The sequence below is a fragment of the Mustela nigripes genome, chromosome 8 (assembly GCF_022355385.1).
Source record: "Mustela nigripes isolate SB6536 chromosome 8, MUSNIG.SB6536, whole genome shotgun sequence".
Lineage (NCBI taxonomy): Eukaryota > Metazoa > Chordata > Mammalia > Carnivora > Mustelidae > Mustela > Mustela nigripes.
This window is the reverse complement of record NC_081564.1, coordinates 18,168,881-18,188,346: the sequence shown is the minus strand read 5'-3', so window position 1 is coordinate 18,188,346 and position 19,466 is coordinate 18,168,881. Positions and strand designations below refer to the sequence as shown.

At 49.7% G+C, this 19,466-nt stretch overlaps 1 long non-coding RNA gene across 2 annotated transcripts; it reads right to left on the bottom strand.

Annotated features, from left to right (window-relative positions):
• Positions 1–1,968: 1,968 nt before the first annotated feature.
• Positions 1,969–16,356, bottom strand: LOC132023835 (uncharacterized). 2 transcript variants are annotated; one of them, XR_009406068.1, is made up of 4 exons: positions 16,273–16,356; positions 5,036–5,197; positions 2,997–3,129; positions 1,969–2,842 (listed from the first exon to the last, which is right to left on the bottom strand). It is a non-coding gene; the product is annotated as an uncharacterized LOC132023835 (long non-coding RNA). The 2 variants fall into 2 exon arrangements; XR_009406069.1 differs by lacking the exon at positions 5,036–5,197 and having other exon boundaries at positions 16,273–16,348.
• Between the last annotated feature and the right edge of the window lie 3,110 nt (positions 16,357–19,466).

The following is a 19,466-nucleotide window of genomic DNA, read 5'->3' as shown; positions in this document are numbered from 1 at the left end:
GGCCCTTAAAATCCGATTCCACCACCTCGGTTCCCATCTCGGGGGTTAGTACAAGTCTGGTGGTGGCACGGATGTCCAATCCGGCGCTTCCTTTTGTAGCACGCCTTGGCTCGTTGGCGGGTAATGCGTGCGGGCTACCTGTTGAAACACCCCATACATTTGAGGGCCCTGGGGTGATGGGCCCCATTTCCCGTTTTTTGAATTCCTTGGGGGTAGTGGATTACATTGAATATCTTTTACTGAGCGACATCCATTCGCCCAGTGTGTAGCCTTGCCACACCTAGGACATATGCCAGGTTGCTTTACTGTTGGGGGACCCTTGCTGTCAGGACATTCTCGCCTAAAGTGCCCCTGAGCTCCACATTTGTAGCATTCCCCAGAATTTCCTTTAGAGCCCTTACGTTGGGGTAGCTGAATGCCCTGAAGGCCTTGAGTAATGGCTGAAGCAAGTACTTGCCCTTGAATAACACTGTCATTAATATCCCTGCATACCTTAATGTATGTGCTTAAATCTTTAGCCTTCAATGGCCTAAGGGCCTCTTTACACCATTTATTGGCTTGCTCATAGGCCAGTTGTTTAATTAGAGGCATGGCTGTGTCAACATCCCCAAATACTCTCCCAGCTGTTTGCATCAATCTTGCAACAAAATCAGCATATGCTTCATTTGGTCCTTGTATCACCTTAGATAGTTGACCCTGCAAGTCCCCACTGCCCTGGAGGGTTTTCCATGCTTTGGTAGCAGCAGCCGCAATCTGCATGTATACGGCAGGGTTGTATTGCAGTTGGTCATGTTTACCAGTGTATGGCCCCATGCCCATAAGCATATCCAGATTCCATTGTGGATTGCCTGCTACGGCATTACGCCGTGCAACATCCTGGGAATGCTCTTGCCATGCTGTCTTCCAGACCAAATATTGCCCTCCAGAGAGGGCTGCCCTTGCTAAATTCCCCCAGTCTTCGGGGAATAAATTCATGCCTGCTACGGACTCCACTAGAGAAATAGTAAATGCTGCCTGAGGGCCATACTGCATGACCGCTTCCTTTAATTGTTTAACTAATTTAAATTCCAAGGGCTGGTGATACCGTTGATGATTTTGGTCCTCTAGAACTGGGAAAATCGAGCTGCTATTGGCCCCCCTCCATGCAGGTCTTCTAATCCTCATTAGCAGAGGGATGACATTTACCTGTTATCTCCCCCGCCAGGGGATTGTAAGGAGGCGGAGCACTAGGGGTCACTGCTGAACAGGGAGGGTCTGGTTTTAATTTGAACTTCCACTCTAGCTCCTCCCCTGACATTTCTTCTTCCCCTTCGCTAGAACTACTCCTTTCTGAAGCAAGAGATGAGCGTTCTTCTTTCACTTCCTCGAGTGCCTCAGCGCCCTCCTGAATAACTGAATCACATTTCGGCTTATATCCTCCCAGGCACACTCTGACTAGAGTCCATATAACTAAAGTTCCCGGCGGCAATGGTTTACTTTTATCCCTCTTCTTAAAATGCTCACCTAACTGGTCCCATTGGGGGATATTTAGCAAGCCCTCGTCCAGAAACCAAGGCGCCACTGTCTCAACTGTATTCAAGAATGTCCTAGCAGTTTTCGTTTTTAATGCAGTGCCACTGGCCTTTAGAAGGTCCTTTAGGGAACCCTCTAACCTCGACTTTGACAGTCCAGATCCCATAATTAGAATCCCAACCTAATGGCTGTTCCGTGTATACTCACTGCTTAATCCCGGCTCTAAGGCCGCCCCGCTTCTTATTGCGGACTTGTTAAATCTGGGCTCTAAGGCCGCCCTGCTTCTTATTGCAGTCTTGTACAAGATTCCCACCACTTTGATCGTGGTCCCTTCCCCGCTTACCTGCGGACTTCTCCCTTGCAAGGTTTTTCTATTTTTCTTAATATTTCCCGGGTCTCAGCACCATTTGTCGCCCTCGGCCCGCAAGGACGACAATGAGCCTGGTATGGTGTTAATGCTTCATTTCCGTTTATTTAATCATCTCCTTAGCTTATATACAGCAGGGTGACCAATAAGGGGTCAAGCAAGGGGAGAGCCAATGAGAGTCCTGTTACTATGCTGATTAAATTTGATACAGCCAATAACTATGTCCTCCTTTAGGCGGGCTTCACCAGAAAGTTCATTGTATACTTGCAGCATGTTTTGCTAGCAGTGAGCCAAGCACCTTCTTATAATGGCGGGGACTTTCACGGCCAAAGGCAGTCCCCGACAGCCAGGCAGGCCCTGGCTAACCAGGAACTGTCATTCTGCACAGAGTGCCTCCCTGGGTGACACACACTGCACAGGCTCAATGCTTTGTCTGCCTACTTTGGGGAGGCAGTTTGAGCCCAGGGCGCGAACCCCTTGCCCAGGAAAGCAAGGCCCAAGAGGCATGAATCTCCCGCACCTCTTCTCCCCTGACGCGAGAGAGCAAACGCCCAAAGCTTTGCTCGGGAAGCAGCAGCAAAGTGTGGTTCGCGCCAAGCCGAAAAGCTCTGCGAAAGCTCTGCATTCGCTGGGAAATCAGAGTCGGTTCTGGGGGCTGTTGCTGCTGCTTGCCTGAGCGTTGTCTGGGCAGCGCAGATGGAGAAACCCGCATAGAGTGCACCCTCTTTGCCCGGATATCCCGTCTGCCCGAGAGAGAAGCATGGTCGCGCCTGTGGTAAGAGCCTTAAGGAAAGGGACACGCCTGTCCCCCCGCTCTCCCGCAGCTGATCTGGGGAAGGCACAACAAGCTGTCCTGGGAGAAGAGAGGAGACGTTGGCATTGCTGTCGGAAACCTGACACGAAGCATGAGAGCATGCCCTCTGAGGAACAGCGGCGGGTGGCAAGGAAAGTGTCAACTGCTCCCTGTGTGGAGAGACAGAACCCTGGCTGCTTAGGAGATACGAGGGGACGACTAGGGCTGGGGCACGTGCTCCACTTTGAGAAAGGAGTCTCAGCAGAAACCAGGCCTGTCCTGGGGCTCTGGGCACAAGGGGACAGCAGCTCATTGGGCACCTACCTGTCCCTAGGGCAGACTTTGGGTTGTCACAAGAAGCCCAATCTTGAACTCGCAGAAACGGCTCCCAGGCGCAATGGGCAGTCAGCTACCATCTTCCTCCAGGATGTGGCAGGGTTTGTGGTGGCAGTGCTCTCTGTGGAAGGAGTGGGGACAGTTCCACACATGCTAGCCATCCAAGGGCTCGGGCGGTGTGCAGTGCTGCTGTTTCCTCTCCTCTTGTCTGGGGATGACACAGGCATGCTCTCGAGACCGTCCGAATGCCATAGAAAAAACCCAGGTCCTAGCTAAGCCAGGGTGACATTCTGCACAGTGTGCCTCCCTGGTCGACACACGCTGCTGCAGGGTCAAGCTGAATCTGCTTACTTTGGAGAGGCAGTGTGAACCCAGGTCACGAACCTGGTGCCCGGGAAATCAATGCCCAAGAGGCACCAACTCTCCCGCAGCTCTTCTTTCCTGACGCGAGAGAGTGAACGACCAAAGCTTTGTTGGGGAAGCTGCAGTAAAGTGAGGATTGTGCCAAGCCGAAAACCTCTGTGAAAGCACAGCATTCATTGGGAAATCAGAGTGAGTTCTGCGGGCAGCTGCTCCTGCTTGCCTGAGCCTAGTCTGAGCAGTGCGGTGGGAAAAACCTGAATAGAGCGAAAGTCTCTTTGCCTGGACATCCTTTCTGCCAGAGAGAGAAGCATGGTCGTGCCTGTGGTAAGAGCTTTAAGAAAAGGGACACGCCTGTCACCGCTCTCTCCAGGAGCATGTCTGGGGAAGGCGTAGCACGCTGCCCTGAGAGAAGGGAGGAGCCGTTGGCATTGTTGTGGGAAAACTGACCCGAAGCAGGGGAGCCTGTTGTCTGAGGAACAGGTGGCCGGTGGCAAGAAAAGTGTCACCGGCTCCCTGTGCGGAGAGACAGAAGCCTGGCTTCTAAGGAGACACGAGGGGACGACTAGGGCAGGGGCGCGTGCTCCACTTTGAGAAAGGAGTCTGGGCAGAAGGCAGGCCTGTCCTGGGCCTCTGGTCCCAAGGGAACAGCAGCTCCTTGGCCACCTGTCCCTAGGGCAGGCTTCGGGTTGCCACCAGGTGCGCAACCCTGAACTCCCAGAAACTCTTCCCTGGAGCAATGGTCAGTCATCTACCGCCTACCTCCAGGATGTGGCAGCCTTTGAGGATGCAGTGGTATCTGGGGAAGGAGCGGGGACAGTTCCCCACACCTCCCCATGCCAGGGGGCTGGCGGTGTGCAATGCTGCTGTTGTCTCTCCTCTCGTCTGGGGAAGGCACAGGCATGCTCCCAAGTTCGCCTGAATGCCAGAGGAAAAAGCCAGGCCCTGGCTAAGCCTTGAGATGACAGTCAGCACAGAGTGCCTCCCTAGGCGACACACGCTGCTGATGGGTCAAGGCTGTGTCTGCTGACTTCAGAGAGGCAGTGTGAACCCAGGGCGCAAACCTGGTGCCTGGGAAAGCAAGGCCCAAGAGGTACCAACTCTCCCACAACTCTTCTTCCCTGACACGAAAGAGCCAACGCCCAAAGCCTTGTTGAAAAAGCAGCAGCAAAGTGCAGTTTGCGCTAAGCCGAAAACCTCTGCGAAAGCTCAGCATTTGCTGGGAAATTTGAGTCTGTTCTGTGGGCTGCTGCTTCTGCTTGCCAGAGCCTAGTCTGGGCAGCGCGGTGGGAAAAACCCGCATAGAGCGAAACCCTTTTGCCCAGACATCCCCTCTGCCTGATAGAGAAGCATGGTCGCGCCTGTGGTAAGAGCCCTGAGAAAAGGGACACACCTGTCACCACTCTCTCCACGAGCATGTCTGGGGAAGGCACAGCACGCCGCCCTAAGAGAAGTGAGGAGCCATTGGCATTGCTGTCGGAAACCTGACGTGAAGCACGAGAACCTGCCCTTTGAGGAACAGTGGGCCGGTGGCAAGAAAAGTGTCACCCGCTCCCTGTGAGACAGACGCCTGGCTGCTAAGGAGACACGAGGGGATGACTAGGTCAGGAGCACGTGCTCCACTTTGAGAAAGGAGTCTGGGCAGAAACAGGCCTGTCCTTGCATACCCGGCTCACAAAGAAGACAGGACGGCTACACTGGTCTTCAGGCAAACCTCTCTGGGGGCGCTTTAGCAGGGAAGCATGCCTTGATGTTTTGGCAGAAGCACAGAGCCACTGCCAAGGGAGGGCTTCAGCAGAACACCTTTGCACAGCACGCCCCACTCCGTCCTGTGAAGAGAGAAGCGGTGGTGACACCTAGAAACACAGAGCAAGGCGCCAATCCCTAACCACGTTTAACGAGCTTCACCGAGGATGCCCTGTCAAGTCCCCATTCCACTGAAGCCCAAAGCCTTCTCTTAGGCGCATATGAACGTGCCCACACCCTGATGGCTTGGCCTCCATATCAGAGACAGACGGATGCCGCCAGCATCTCTGCTGCGACAGTGCGTTTCAGGGACACAGTCGTTTCACCCAGGGGCCTGGATGCCGAAACGGACAGCGCGGCCCTGAATTCAAAGCAACACTGTGCTCCGGGAAAAATGTCCTCCCTGAACGACGTGCACAAAGAGAGAAGCATGGATGTGAGAGCAATGGGCCTGCTTCCTGAGGACAGAGCACCGGGGCTGTGGGGACAGCCTCTTCCAGGGCAGCACCTCGCGCCTTTACGGGAAAGCGGTTTGCTGTCTCAGAGTGTGTGGGAACGCCGAGGTCAAGCTCCTCGACCTCCCTGTGAGAAACAAGTCAGGGTGGAATGCCAACACTGTCCCCACACACGTAGCTCCACAGACAAGGATGCCGTCTCCAAGCTTAGCCTGGAAACCTCAAGTAAGCACCACCGCCTTACCTCCAAGAAACAAGCCTGAAGCCGAGCTACCTTTCACGTGCAGGCCTTTCTCGAAGAGATAAAGAGATGGCGCGTCGGGTTGGGGCTTAAACCTAAGGAAGGCTGCCTGCCGGGCCTGGGGTCATGATCCGTCCAAGCAGGCTGCCCCTTCTCTCGGCCTCACTGAAGCCCCGACAAGGGCGTCGGAATCGGCTCCTGCTGCGACCGTGAAGCGGGACCCACCGCAGAACAAACACTCTTTTGGAGGGCGCGGGCGGACTTCTTTTTTTTTTTTTTTTAAGATTTTATTTATTTATTTGACAGAGAGAGAGATCACAAGTAGGCAGAGAGGCAGGCAGAGAGAGAGAGGAGGAAGCAGGCTCCCTGCCGAGCAGAGAGCCCGATGCGGGACTCGATCCCAGGACCCTGAGATCATGACCCGAGCAGAAGGCAGCGGCTTAACCCACTGAGCCACCCAGGCGCCCCGCACGGGCGGACTTCTGACAGCAGCTTGGCTTGCCTCAACCCGACGCACGCCCACCCGTCAGTCTGCCCCATGAGAGCAAGTGTTAAGAGAGCACCGTGCTGCTAGGACAGGACGTCGACGCCGGCTTTCAGGCAAACCTCTCTGGCGGCGCCCTAAGGATTGAGCCCTGCCCTAAACGGGTGGTGGACACGCAGAACCTGTGCCACGGGCTTGCTTCGGGACGACGCATTGGCCCAGCAAGCCCCACTCCATCCTGTGAGGAGATAAGCGGTGGTGACACTTAGAAGCCCAGAGCAAGTGCCAACCCCTCACCCCTTTAACCAGGTTCACGGAGGGGGTCCTGTCAGCTTCGGGGCCCCCTAAAGCCCAAAGCCTTCTCTCAGAAGTGGACGCAAGTGCACAAACCCTGATGGCTTGGGTCTCCACCACAGGGCCCTTGGATTGTGCCCGCGAGTTGGTGCAGAAGCATAAAGAATGTTCCCGACCATTGGTTTGTAGGACATGCAAGAAGATGGCCCTTCACTCAGCCTCACAGAAGCCTCGCACAAGGGCATCAAAACCGGCTCTAGCTGCTACCATGTCCGCGGGACCCTTGCAGTACACATTGCAGGTCTGAGTGCGGGGGAGTACTTCTGACAGCAGCCCCGCTTATCTCAGCCTGACCATCATCATCGTTGGGCCCCTGGAGCAAGCATTAGGAAAGCATTGTGCTGCATACCTGTCTCAGGCAGAGGACAGGTCGTTGACACCCTCCTTCAGGCACATATCCTTGGATGCAGCCTGTGCAGGGAGATCTGCCCGAAATGGGGGAGAGCACAGGGCTGGCGTGGAGGAGGTGTGGAAGCACAAAGCAAGTTCCACGAGAGTACATCAGGATGTTGCAGTTACCCTGCCTGCCACACTCAATCCCATGAAGAGAGAAGCAATTGTGACACCCAGAAGCACAGAGCAAGGCTCGAACCCCTCACCTCCCTAAAGGAGCTTCATGGAGGGGACCCAGTCAGCTCCGGTTTCCCCTAAAGTCAAAATGACTTCTCTCAGATGCTGGCGATCATACACACACCCTGAGGGCTTTGGCTTCCAACCCAGGGAACTGTGGGAGCCGCCAGCACCTCTGGTATGATAGCGTGTTTCATGGAGACAGAGTTGTTTCACACAGGGGCTTGGAAGCCAAACGAGCCAGCGGGGCCCTGAATTCAAAGCAACACCGTTCTCCAGGAAAAGTCTCCTCCCCCAGTGTCCGCGAAGAGAGAAGCTGGATGTGCGAGGAAGCAGCCCCTTCCTGACGGGGGAGCGCCCAGGCTGAGCGCCCTGCCCTTGCCAGCTCAACACCTGGCGTTGTACACGGGGAAGCGGTTTGCTAACTCAGAGTGTGTGTGAACGCCTAAGATAAAGTCCCTCTGCCTCCCTGTGAGAAAGAAGTCAGTGTGTGATGCCAACACCGTCCCTGCACTCGTGGCTCCATGGAGAAGAATGCCTTCTCAAAGCTGAGCTTGGACAACGAGAGAGAGAACCACAACCTTACCTCCAAGAAACAATCCTGAAGCCAAGCTGCCTTTCACGTGCAGGCGGGTGGGGGGGGGGGGGAGAAAGATTCATGCGCCAGTGTGTTGGTGCGGAATCCTGAGGAAGGTACCCTGCCCTCGCATCGGGGGACATCAGAGTAGGCGCCCTTTCACTCAGCTAGGCCAGAAAGGAACAACGGAGGGGCATGTCTGCAGCTCCCGTGTTACCCGTCTTTCACGGAGACAGCACGGTTTCCACCCAGCCTCCGGGAAGTGCAACGAGCGTGCTGTGGCCTGAAGCTTAAGAAACAACTCTCCAGGGGCAAAACCTCCTCACACAAAGACTTTCCAGGAAGAAGGAAGAGTCCCTCTGCCAGGAAGTGGCGCGCGTCCCCACGCAGGAGAGACAGGGCTCAAGGGCCAGCCGGGCTTAAGTCACCGTCTGGCGTCCTGAAGGGGGAAGCCATTTCCGTGGGTACGTGTGGGAACACTTGCAGAAATGGCTAGCTGCTGCCCTTTAAGGAAAGAAGTCTATTAGGAAGGCGACCACTGTCCCCTGATGCGCGACTTCAAGGAGAAAAAGCTTCACAAACCTTGGCCAGGAAGCCTAAGCCGTGTGCCACGCCCACAACTACCAGAAACAAGGCCTCTAAACGGGAAGACTTTCACGAGGTAGGCTCTTCCCTGAGGAGAGAAAGATTCACCACCCGTGTGCAGTGCGTGAAGCGGAAGGAAGGTGGCAGGTGCTTGGCTCAGAGGATCTCCGAGAAGGCGCCCACCTGAACTTGGGCCTCAGAGCAACCCAGCATGCTGACAGGGCTCTGTTGGCTGAGCTCTGCCAGGCCGGCGCCCTAAGCGGGAGCCCATGCACCAGGACCCACAGCACAACGCAGACTCCAGTTCTGAGTCCACCAAGAGCACTTCCGAGAAGCCCCGCTCTCAGTCTGACCGGAGCAGTAGGCCCTGGCCCTGCCTGAGCAGGTGTGAGGAGAGTGCGTGGCGGGTGCGTTTCTCGCGGAGAGCCCACAGACGCGAGGCTTTCCTTTGGAAGAACATCCTTGGGGCTCCTGAGCAGAGAGGCCTTGCAAAAAGAGTGTATGGCAGCGCCAGACAAGTGTCCCAGGCCTAAGGGAATGTTGAGTACAAACATTTGTGGCCACTTTTCTGTCATCAGTAAATCGCTTTTCTCCTAGAATGAAATTAAAAAGAATCAAATTTAAGTGGTGATTGCTGCTATGGTAGAGTGGGAGGAGAACCCTTTAACAGAGATCCCTTCTGGATCAATCTCACTCCAGAACCGAGTCACCTTGGAGGAAGTGGGAGACCGGAGAAAACTCTCATAGAGGACACATCCAATCTTGAAACTTAATTTTTATTTAAATTTCAGGGTTCCACAAAAAACAAATATGAGAGAGCAAGTCTGGGTAATGAAGTATTTTCCTAATACAGCAATGTTTTGGAGGCCAACTCAATTCAAACACAGTGTCTGTACCTAGAGACACTGCGTACACTCGGGCTTTCTGGTCTCGGAGCTGTGGGAAGGACTAGATTTTCCATACCCACACTGGAGAGAGGACCAAGTCTTTCTATTCCTTAACCAGATCATAGCTCAGACTACTCTACGAGATGCTGCACTGAATTTGCCCACTGACTGATTCTACCCCTCACTGGCAGCTGTGGTTCTGAGTGGCAGCCAGGTAGGACCAGTTTTCCAAGTTGGAGGCTCTCGGGAGTTGAGTCTGGCAATGTCTGCAGAAACCTGTTATGTCCCCCCTACATCAGTTACAAATTTTCTGTAATCACATTACACACAGTAAAAGGAAATCGAAATTGTAATTGGAAAAATGGTATCCCTTCCACATGTGTTTACATCAATAAGAATTGTTCTAAAGATCTCAATAAGATTATTTAACTTCTTCTTCCTTCTTCTAGGTTCAGAATCCAGTGTGCCTTTTACCCTCAGAGCACATCTCAATTCAGAGGAGCTGAACTCCAGGTGCTCGATGGCCACGGGTGGTCGGTGGCTACAGTATTGGACACCCATGATCTGGTTCAATTCACCAGCTCAGGTCAAGGCTGAATGACCAACTGAGCTTTTTATTCTCATTAGAATCTCAAATATCAGAAGTTTGTGGCCAAAATTCACTTATCTTTATATTGTGTGTCATTTCCTAGTGGAGGGATGACGTGTAGTAGCTACATAACATGTCTATGCAAGCAAAGAAGATTAAGAATCCAAGCACTCAAGGTCATTTGGGTCATTAGGAAACTCCAGTCTACATGTTTTTCTGCAGAGAGTGGGTCTGGCTAAACATTTTAAAGAAGGAAGTAGATGCCTGGGTTATCTTAGGAAACCCATGTACCTAAAATGTGCTTATGTCTGTGGCCACAAGTGTTCCAATTCAGGGCAGAAGGAGCCCCGTGGGGAAGATTTGTTATGTTTGTTCTGCTCTGTGGTCCCTCAGAAGAGTGGGATCAAGACAAGTGTTCAGCTGAGGGAGCTCATGTCCAAGATCAGGGACCTGGAGCCCTGACAGGAATTACTCTCCACTTTAACTCAGGATGTGAAGTTCCAGAGTGAGGCCACTGAACTGTCCTGGGTTCTGTGACACACATCCAGGGACAAGAGGAAGGAATTGGCCCCTGCAAAGTGAGATGGTAAAACATAGAGTCCAGTCAAACCATACCATGCAGAAACATTCCTGTGGGCAAGGAAAGCTTTACCCTGCCCCAGCGGAAGGCAGGCAAGCTCCTCTCTATGCAAACTCCCACTGGGGAAATTAATGTAAGTAACTGCAGGAGAAAAAGGCCAAAACCCACCCTCTAGGGTCTGTGAAGAGAAGGAGAAGGAGAGAGAGAGGAGGAGGAAGAGTTTCTTTTACAGAAAACTCCCTGGCCAAGGACACAAGCCTTGGAATACAGATGTGACTTAGTGTCATCAAACAAAGAAAATATGTAACTTGAGAAGCAGTCAAAGCAGGTGTACTGGGACTGGCAGAAGGAAAAAGTTGCTAGAGCTGATGGTTTTAAAATGTTAACAGAACTAAATTTCACCCTGTCTCAGGACACAAGAGCATAAACAGGATTCTGTTTGAGGAAAACAAAAAAATCAACCTTAATCAACAACAGAAGAGGCAAACGGTCCAGGAGAAGACCCTTGCTTCTCTGCTCAAAATGTAGCTGAAAAATACACATTTTGCACTATATTTTAAATATATAACTTTTTTGGAAGCCAGTCCACCATCATCATCTGACACTCCACTTCTGACAGACTTTTAACATTTTCAAGATGTAATCTCCAGGCCCAAGTAATAAAATAAATGGTTTTTAGACTTTAGAACATGAAGGCTCTAAGGGGATTCCGGTTTGATGACATTGAGCACTGAGATGAACTGCCCCAGTCAGAGGGAGGAGGCGAGAGCGCAGACAGTTGTGTTGGCTGACCTGACAGGACAACAACTGAGACAGCCATCCCCTTTGCTAAGATAACTGGAGTACTTCTTCAACTCGGGTTTCTCTGGATCCACCATGTGTCAGGATCTTTCGGGCTGAAAATCACAGCCACCCAACCCAACAAACAAGCTAAAGCAAAAAAATGAGATCAATTGGCTTAGTGACTGCATGACTGCTCATGAATTCTGCGTGACTGAAGAAAATAATAGCCCAGGAGTCCCGGGCTAGGTGCTCAGTGTCATCAGACTTCCACCATTTCCATCACCATCATCATCGCAGATCTCTTCTCTTCCGTGTTGACTTCATCACCACCACAGAGACCCAAAATGGCTTTTAACAGATCAGGCAAAAGAAAAAAAAAGTTTGAGTAGAATCCCCATTGGTCTATCTCTGAATCACATGCTCCAGGTTCCGAACCAATCACTGTAGCCAGAGGAATGGCTGATGCTGATTGGTCACATCTGGGTCATGTGTTAACTGGTGGAGCTCGGGAATATTTATTACCTTATAAACCTGGAAGGGTGGGTGATTCCCCACCGGTCTCTTGCTGTAATTGGGAAGAGAGTACTAAATCCTGGGCAGGCAAAAACTGAATTCACCAAGGGATGTCCAGTCCTTCTTGAACATCTCCAGTGATTCTCCTGATATTCGCTTCCTGCTCAGAATTTCTCCCATGTTTTCCAGTTACCCTTGGTAATTTCCTCAACTCTCCTGAGGTCAGGGTTCTGTGGCTTTAGGCTGAATCACTTCAAACATGGACATGACCCTCTTCTTCTGTTGCCCAAGATGCCCCTATTATGCATTAATGTGCATAATCTCTTCCATAGTCTGAATGTGTGTGTCCCCTTAAATCCATATATTGCAATTTTAACCCCCAATGTTATGGTGTTAGGGGGTGGGGCCTTGGGAGGTGACTAAGTTATGATGGTGGAGCCCTCACAAATGGTATAATGAAAGAGATCCCACAGGGGCACCTGGTGGCTCAGGCAATGAAAAAGCTGACTCTTGATTTCATTTCAGGTCATGATCTCCCCAGTCCTTGCCAGCAAGCCTGTGTCTGGCTCCATGCTTTGTATGCAATCACCTTAAGGATACACTCTCTCAATCTCTCTCTCTCAAATAAATAAATAAATATATTTTTTTAAAATAGAGAAAGGGCACCTGGGTTGCTCAGTCCATAAGCATCTGCCTTTTGCTCAGGTCATGATCCCAGAGTCCTAGGATTGAGCCCCACATTGGGCTCCCTGCTTGACTGAGCCTCTACTTCACTCTTTCCCTGTGCCCGGCTCGTGCTTTCTTTAAAAAAAAAATAGTAAGTAGAACCTTTTCAAAATTGAATTAAATTTTTAAAAAGAGAGATCCTACAGAGTCCCTTGCATTATGACAAAGCAAGAAGACACCAGCTAAGAACAACGAAGGGGGCTCTCCCCAGAAAATGACTATGATGCCTGATAACACTCCATCTGGTCTTAAGGCATAACTTGCTTCAAGTGAACACTTTCCTTACTTGCTAACCTAATGCTCTTGACAGAACTAATGGCCTTGCTTTGAGATTTGCAGGCTGCTCCCCTTAAGGAATGAAGAACCAGAGCTTTCCCAGGCCACAGAGGCCAGCAAGTCTGTTTGAAGCCAGCTCAGCTTTCTGATCAGCCTATTTTTTCTCTTTTAAGTCACACAAATGACTTTACTGACCTCCTTTGTGGAGCTGTAAATTTTGCCCTCTTTTGCAGAAAGAAGAGAGGACTCCTGTACATCACAGAACAAGAATCAGATCTCCCTGTACAATTCCAGACCACCAAGGCAACATTTGTAGCTGGCACAGAGTCTGCACATGATGAAGAAACACTGCAGGCCACTGCACCCCCTTTGCTGATGAATGGCCCTAAACTCCTTTAAAAACTCCTGGGCCAGGTAGAAACCTCAGAGTTGGCTTTTGGACAGGAGCCCACCTTCTCCACAGGTTGCCAGTCTCCTGAATGAAATTCAAATTCCTTTTCAATAGAAACTCATCTCTTCCATGATGATCTTTCAGGTGACGGGCAGCCAGACTTGGGTTCAGTAACAATGCTGACTTGATCTTAGACTTTTCAGCCTCTGGAACTGTGAGCGATCATTTTTTGTTTGTTTGTTTGCAAACTATCTAGTCTATGGTATTTTGCTATAGCAGCCCAAGTGGACTAAAGATTTGGACAGTGAGTGGGTTTGGAATTAGAGCACATCACAGAAAACCAGAGAACCCCAAAGACCAGATAGCACTGACTGTCCATCTTGTGATGCCAGATGGCTGGGATCAGTTTCCTCCCAAGCCAGCTATTCTCCCAGCTCTTTGTATCATGCTTCCATCTCAAGACATACACCATGTGTTTCTCGGTACCGGGTGAAATTAGAAATTGAGATGATTTCATTATTTAAAAAGTTTAGCTTCTTTTGTCTTCAATTCTCCATTCCAGACTATGCTCTGGGCTTTGCCTTTATAACCAAAAAGGCCACTAAAGTATTTTCCTAAACCACAGTCACAAAACACTTCTTTCCTAAGTTAAAACTTTGGCGTCCCCCCCCCCACCTCCATATCTTGGCTATTGTATAACAATGCTGCAGTCAACCTAGGGTTGTATGTATCTTTTTGAATTAGATATACACACCTCTATGTTTATTGCAGCACTATTTATAGTAACAAAGCTATGGAAGCAGTCCAAATGCCCATGGGTAGATGAATAAAGAAGATGTGTTATGTATATACAACAGAAAATTACTCAGTCATGAAAAGGAATGAAATCTTGCAACTTGCAACTACATGGGTAGAACTAGAGGGTGTAATGCTAAGTGCAATAAGCCAGGCAGAGAAAAACAAATACCATATTATTTCACTCATATGTGGAACTTAAGCAAAATAAACAAAGAGGAAAAGAGACAGGCAAAAAAAAAAAAAAACTGACTCTTAAATATAGGGAACAAACTGGTGGTTGCCAGAGGGGAGGTGAGTGGGGAATTGGTGAAATAGGCAATGGAGAGTAAGATCATGATGAGCCCTGAATAATGCACAGAACTGTTGAATCACAGGGCACTTGGATGGCTCAGTTGGTTAAGTGTCTGACTCATGGTGTCAGCTCAGGTCTTGATCTTGGGGTCATGAGTTTGGGCCCCACATTGGGTTCCACACTGGACAAGAAGCCTACTTAAAAAAATAACTGTTGAATTGTTACATTATACAATGAAACTAATATAATGCTGTATGTTAATTATACTGCAATTAGAAAAATAGGGGCGCCTCGGTGGCTCAGTCGGTTAAGTGTCTGCCTTCAGCTCAGGTCGTGATCTCAGGATCCTGGGATCAAGTCCCACATCCAGCTTCCTGCTCAGCGGGGAGTCTACTTCTCCCTCTGCCCCTCTGCCTCCCCCTGCCTGTGCTTGCTCTCTCTCTCTCTCTCTGTCAAATAAAAAAATAAATAAAATCTTAAAAAAAAAGAAAAAGAAATTTTAAAAAATGAGTGCCTCCCAATGCAAATCAAAACCACAGTGATATATGATTTTAAAACTACTAGGATGAGAGTACCTGGGTGATTCAGTCAGCTGGGATTTGGACTCTTGATTTCAGCTTGGGTCATGATCTCAGTGTTGTGGGATCAAGCCCCATATTGGGTGTAGAGATTACTTAAATAAACAAAACTTTTTAAAAAAAAAAAAGAAATATATATAATGGAATATTATTAGGCCACACAAAGGAATGAAATTTTGAAATATTTGATCATATGAATGGACTCTGAGAACATCATGCTTAGTGAAATGAGCCAAACACAGAAGAACAAATATTAGAGGATTCTATTTACATTAAGTACCCAGGGTAGTTAAGTTCCTAGGGACAGAAAGTAGAATAGAGTAACTGAGGGAGGGGAGAAGGGAGAGTTATTGTCTAATGCATAGAGAGTTTTGGTAGAAGATGATGAATAAGTTTTGGATCTAGGTAACAGTAATGGTAATTATACAACATTATTAATGTATTTGATACCACCGAATTGTACATTTGTGAATGGTAAAAATGATAAATAATATATTATGTATATTTAATCACAATATTAATTAGTTGATTGATTGATTGATTGATTAGCAACTCCCAAAATTTTGTCATTTTTGCTTTTCTTGATGTTGGGCTGGCAGAAAGGGCTACTTAAGATGGCGAAAGTTCCCACCACAAAACCTGAGCTTTGACAGGAGAACAAAGGCCCAAGCAGGAATCTGAGACACCCGCCCCAGGCTCCAGTGGACCAATGGGACCCCGAGGAGCAGGCGAGATATCCGAATAAGGGAAAACTTGCCAAAAGACCCCTGAGCTCCCCTTGAGATTCCTTAAAAGCCCCCTCCTCCCTGCCTTGGGCGCGACTTCCACCACTCTGCTTTCCAGAGTCTTGGAACCTCACCCAAGGGTGCCCACCTCCTCCCAGCACAACTTTCCTGGTTCCCCTTCTCCTGAGCCCTGAAACTTCACTGGAGAGTGTTTTTAATAAATCTTGCCTTGCACCCACTTTACCTGGTGTTGTGTTTATCTCGCTGGAAAAACTTTACAGTTGATGCTTTTATAAGAAAGAATTATAGATGGAAATGTATTACCTGAAATGTAGGGACTTAGTTATCACAGATAAATACTACAGTCTGTGATCATGCGTGTATTCACTATGCAAGCATTTACTGAGCACCTACTATGTGCAAAGCACACACCATGTTAGGAATTTGGGGAAGAAGGGTGCAAAAACAAATGAATTTCAGATTGTGCTCTGAAGGTAGAATTGTCAGATATAGCAGAAAATAAGAGCACAGCTTTGCTCATTTACGTTTGAATTTCAGATAAGCAACAAGTATAATATCCCATACAATATTAGGAATGTCCTTTAGCTAATTGTTATTCATTGTTTCTGTGAAATTAAAATTAAATGAATGCCCTGCACCCCCCATGGAAGAAAGTTGTAGTCCAGTTAGAGAAATGACATTCACAAATCACCAGAATACAAAGTACAATTGAAAGACCCGCGGATCCCCTTACCCAAGAATCCAACACTGCCACTGGATGCAATCAGCAAGAGGTTCTTTATTGTTACACAGGCGCCTGCGGGTGGTCAGCGCGGGCCTGCGGGTGGTCAGCAGCTCCTGCTAGCTGAGCACACCTGGCTGGGGTGGTGCAGGATTTTTATAGACAGGTACAAACAAGTCCCGGATGGGACAGGGCCAATTGGCTGACAATTTGAACATTTGAAAAAAAGGCATACTTGGTGTTAGTGGATTGGCCCTGGAAGACCCCCTCGCGCGAAGAGAAAGGCGGGAAGGGGAAACAAAGAGGGGAAGTTTGACCTTATCACTCAGCAGAAAGGCATCCTGTCTATGTGACCTATGTGACCATGCAGCCCCCTTGCCTACATGACCATGCCCCGGCTATTAGGAGAGGGTATCTTGTTCAAACAGGAGTCAAGTGTCATGCCCTAAAAGCCAAGCAGTTACAGAAAGGCAAAAGAGCAGTTACATTGAATTCAACCCTGGGGGAAGGGTCTTTTCACTGCAAGGGGAGGAGGGGTACTTTTACACAACAAAAGAGCAGTTAATTAGTTAACGAGGGGGGGGTCTTTCACAATGAGCCAAGCATCAAAAGGTCAAGGGCTGTGAGAACTTGGAGGTAGAAAATATTATATTTAATTGTAAATGGTCTGCTACTTTAGTAGACATATAGTACATATAATGTACAAATATATGTAGGCAACTAAGTGGAGAAAATGGGCTATTTTCAATACTTTTCTTGTTTTTCTTCCTCCACTTGCCTTTCTGCTCACTCCACATCCACGCAACAGACATTTGAGAAAACTTTTCCTGTTCCCGGGACTTTTCCCAGCACCAGAGTGGTGAACCAGACAGACATTGTCTTGCCTTCATGGAGTTCACAGTTTGGTGGGGAAGACAGGTAACAACCGGGAAATGTAGAAGAACAGAATCACTTGAGACAGTAATGACAACCATAGGAGAAGGTAGGGTGAGCGTGGAGGCTGTGTTGGGGGCTCTGGAAAGGACACTCTGAGGAACAGACCCTTGGGCGGAGGCCTCGGTGCTATATAGCTGCCTGTCGTGCGCATGGCATAGGGAAAAGCATTTCAGCAAAGGGAACAGTAAAAATCCTGAAGCAGAAACAAAAACCGAGGTCAAAGTGCCGGGGACGTAATTACACATGGTACATTCTCATTAAATAATCACCTTTTTTCCTTTTTTTTCCTAGTCCTTTTATTGAAGGGAACTGAAATAGTTAACTGATAGGCAGCCAAAGAAAGAAAATAAAGCTAATCCACAAACTATTAGGTAGACTGTTGGGCTGGCAGGAAGGGCTACCAAAGATGGAGAAAGTTCCCACCACAAGACCTGAGCTCGGACAGGAAAACAAAGGCCCAAGCAGGAATCTGAGACCCCCGCCCCGGGCTCCTGTGGACCAATGGGATCCCGATGAGCGGTGGGATATCCAAATAAGGGAAACTTGCCAAAAGACCCCTGAGCTTTCCCCAAGACCCCTTAAAAGCCCCCTCCTCCCTGCCTTGGGCGCGACTTCCACCACTCTGCTTTCCAGAGTGGTGGAACCTCGCCCGAGGGTGCCTACCTCCTCCCGGCACAACTTTCCTGGCTCCCCTTCTCCTGAGCCCTGAAACTTCGCCGGAGAGCGTTTTTAATAAATCTTGCCTTGCACCCACTTTGCCTGGTGTTGTGTTTATCTCGCCGGAAAAACCTTACATTTGGTGCCGAAACCCGGGAAGGAGATTGAGCCCCCACACAGTATGGAGGCTCTCTCCTTTCCCTGGCCGAACTGGACCTGCCTTTCCGAACGCCACTTCCGAAGCTGTGGTGAGTTTCCCCCATTCCGCGCCTCCTTCCGGAAAGCCCTGCCCTAATCGCAGCCGCGTCAGGGTGGACCCCGCCGGTCACCAGGTGACCTCCGTGACTCCGAGAGGCTGGGAGATGTCCTAACCTCTACGGCAGTCTACACAGTTTTTCCGCAACCCAGTGGTGGACGAGGGGACGCCTTCCTCCAGCCCTCGGGTTGCCCGGCAACGAATCGTGGGGACCTCCCAATCCAAATTCGACCCTAAAACATCCCGGGGGTGTTTTAGGCCTGCTGGCCAATCTTAAAACCCTGGAACTGGACCAGGACCTGCAAAAACGACATTACTGTACTGTCGCTTGGCCACAATACCGATTAGACAATCAGTCCCAATGGCCTCCGGAAGGCACGTTTAACTATCAGACTTTCATGGACCTAAATAACCTCGGCAGACACCAAGGCAGATGGGCCAAGGTCCCTTATGTCCAGCTTTCTGGACTCTGCACTCTCGCCCCTTCCTCTGCTCTCACTGCTCCACCTCACAGGTCCTCTTGGCCTGCTCCCCTCCCCCTACCCTGCCACCCACTGCTCCCAAAGACTCAGACCTCTCCTCCCCGTCTCCTCTCTCTGAACCCCCGGAGAGCTTCACCCATCCACTGACAAGAGGGCCTCTGGTTCCTCCTCCTCCTCCTCTTTACCGCGATCCTTCACCCCAAGGTCCCTTAAATTCAGGATTTCTGAACCGGCGCTCTCGTCTACCCCTTCTTCTCCCCCTCCCCACTCCTATCCGAACTCCTGACAAATTTATCCGCAGTAAACGGGAAACTCCAATCAAAGTTTACTGAAGGTCAAGTAGGCTCTTGTTATTTGTTAAAATCTGCTAGCAAAGAGATGACTAGAACTGCTGGTTACTTGTGTCTCGGAGTTTTAATGGGTCATTCTTTTTTTTTTTTTTAAAGATTTTATTTATTTATTTGACAGAGAGAAATCACAAGCAGGTGGAGAGGCAGGCAGAGAGAGAGAGAGGGAAGCAGGCTCCCTGCTGAGCAGAGAGCCCGATGTGGGACTCGATCCCAGGACCCTGAGATCATGACCTGAGCCGAAGGCAGCGGCTTAACCCACTGAGCCACCCAGGCGCCCTTAATGGGTCATTCTTAAGGTAGCTTTCAAAGTCTTTGGTAACCTTTAACAGAATGGGATAAAATACCCCAGCGCTGGTCGCCAGAACTAGGTTTACGCTTTTGAAATCTGTTGGTAAACACCTTTTGTGCTTAATTGAATTCTGTTGTAACAGCCGCAGGGCTACTGTTTGAGCTAGATCCTTTCGTAAAGAATGGAAGGGGAGACTGATCACCTCCCATTAGCCAGGGATACCCAAAGGGGAGGGT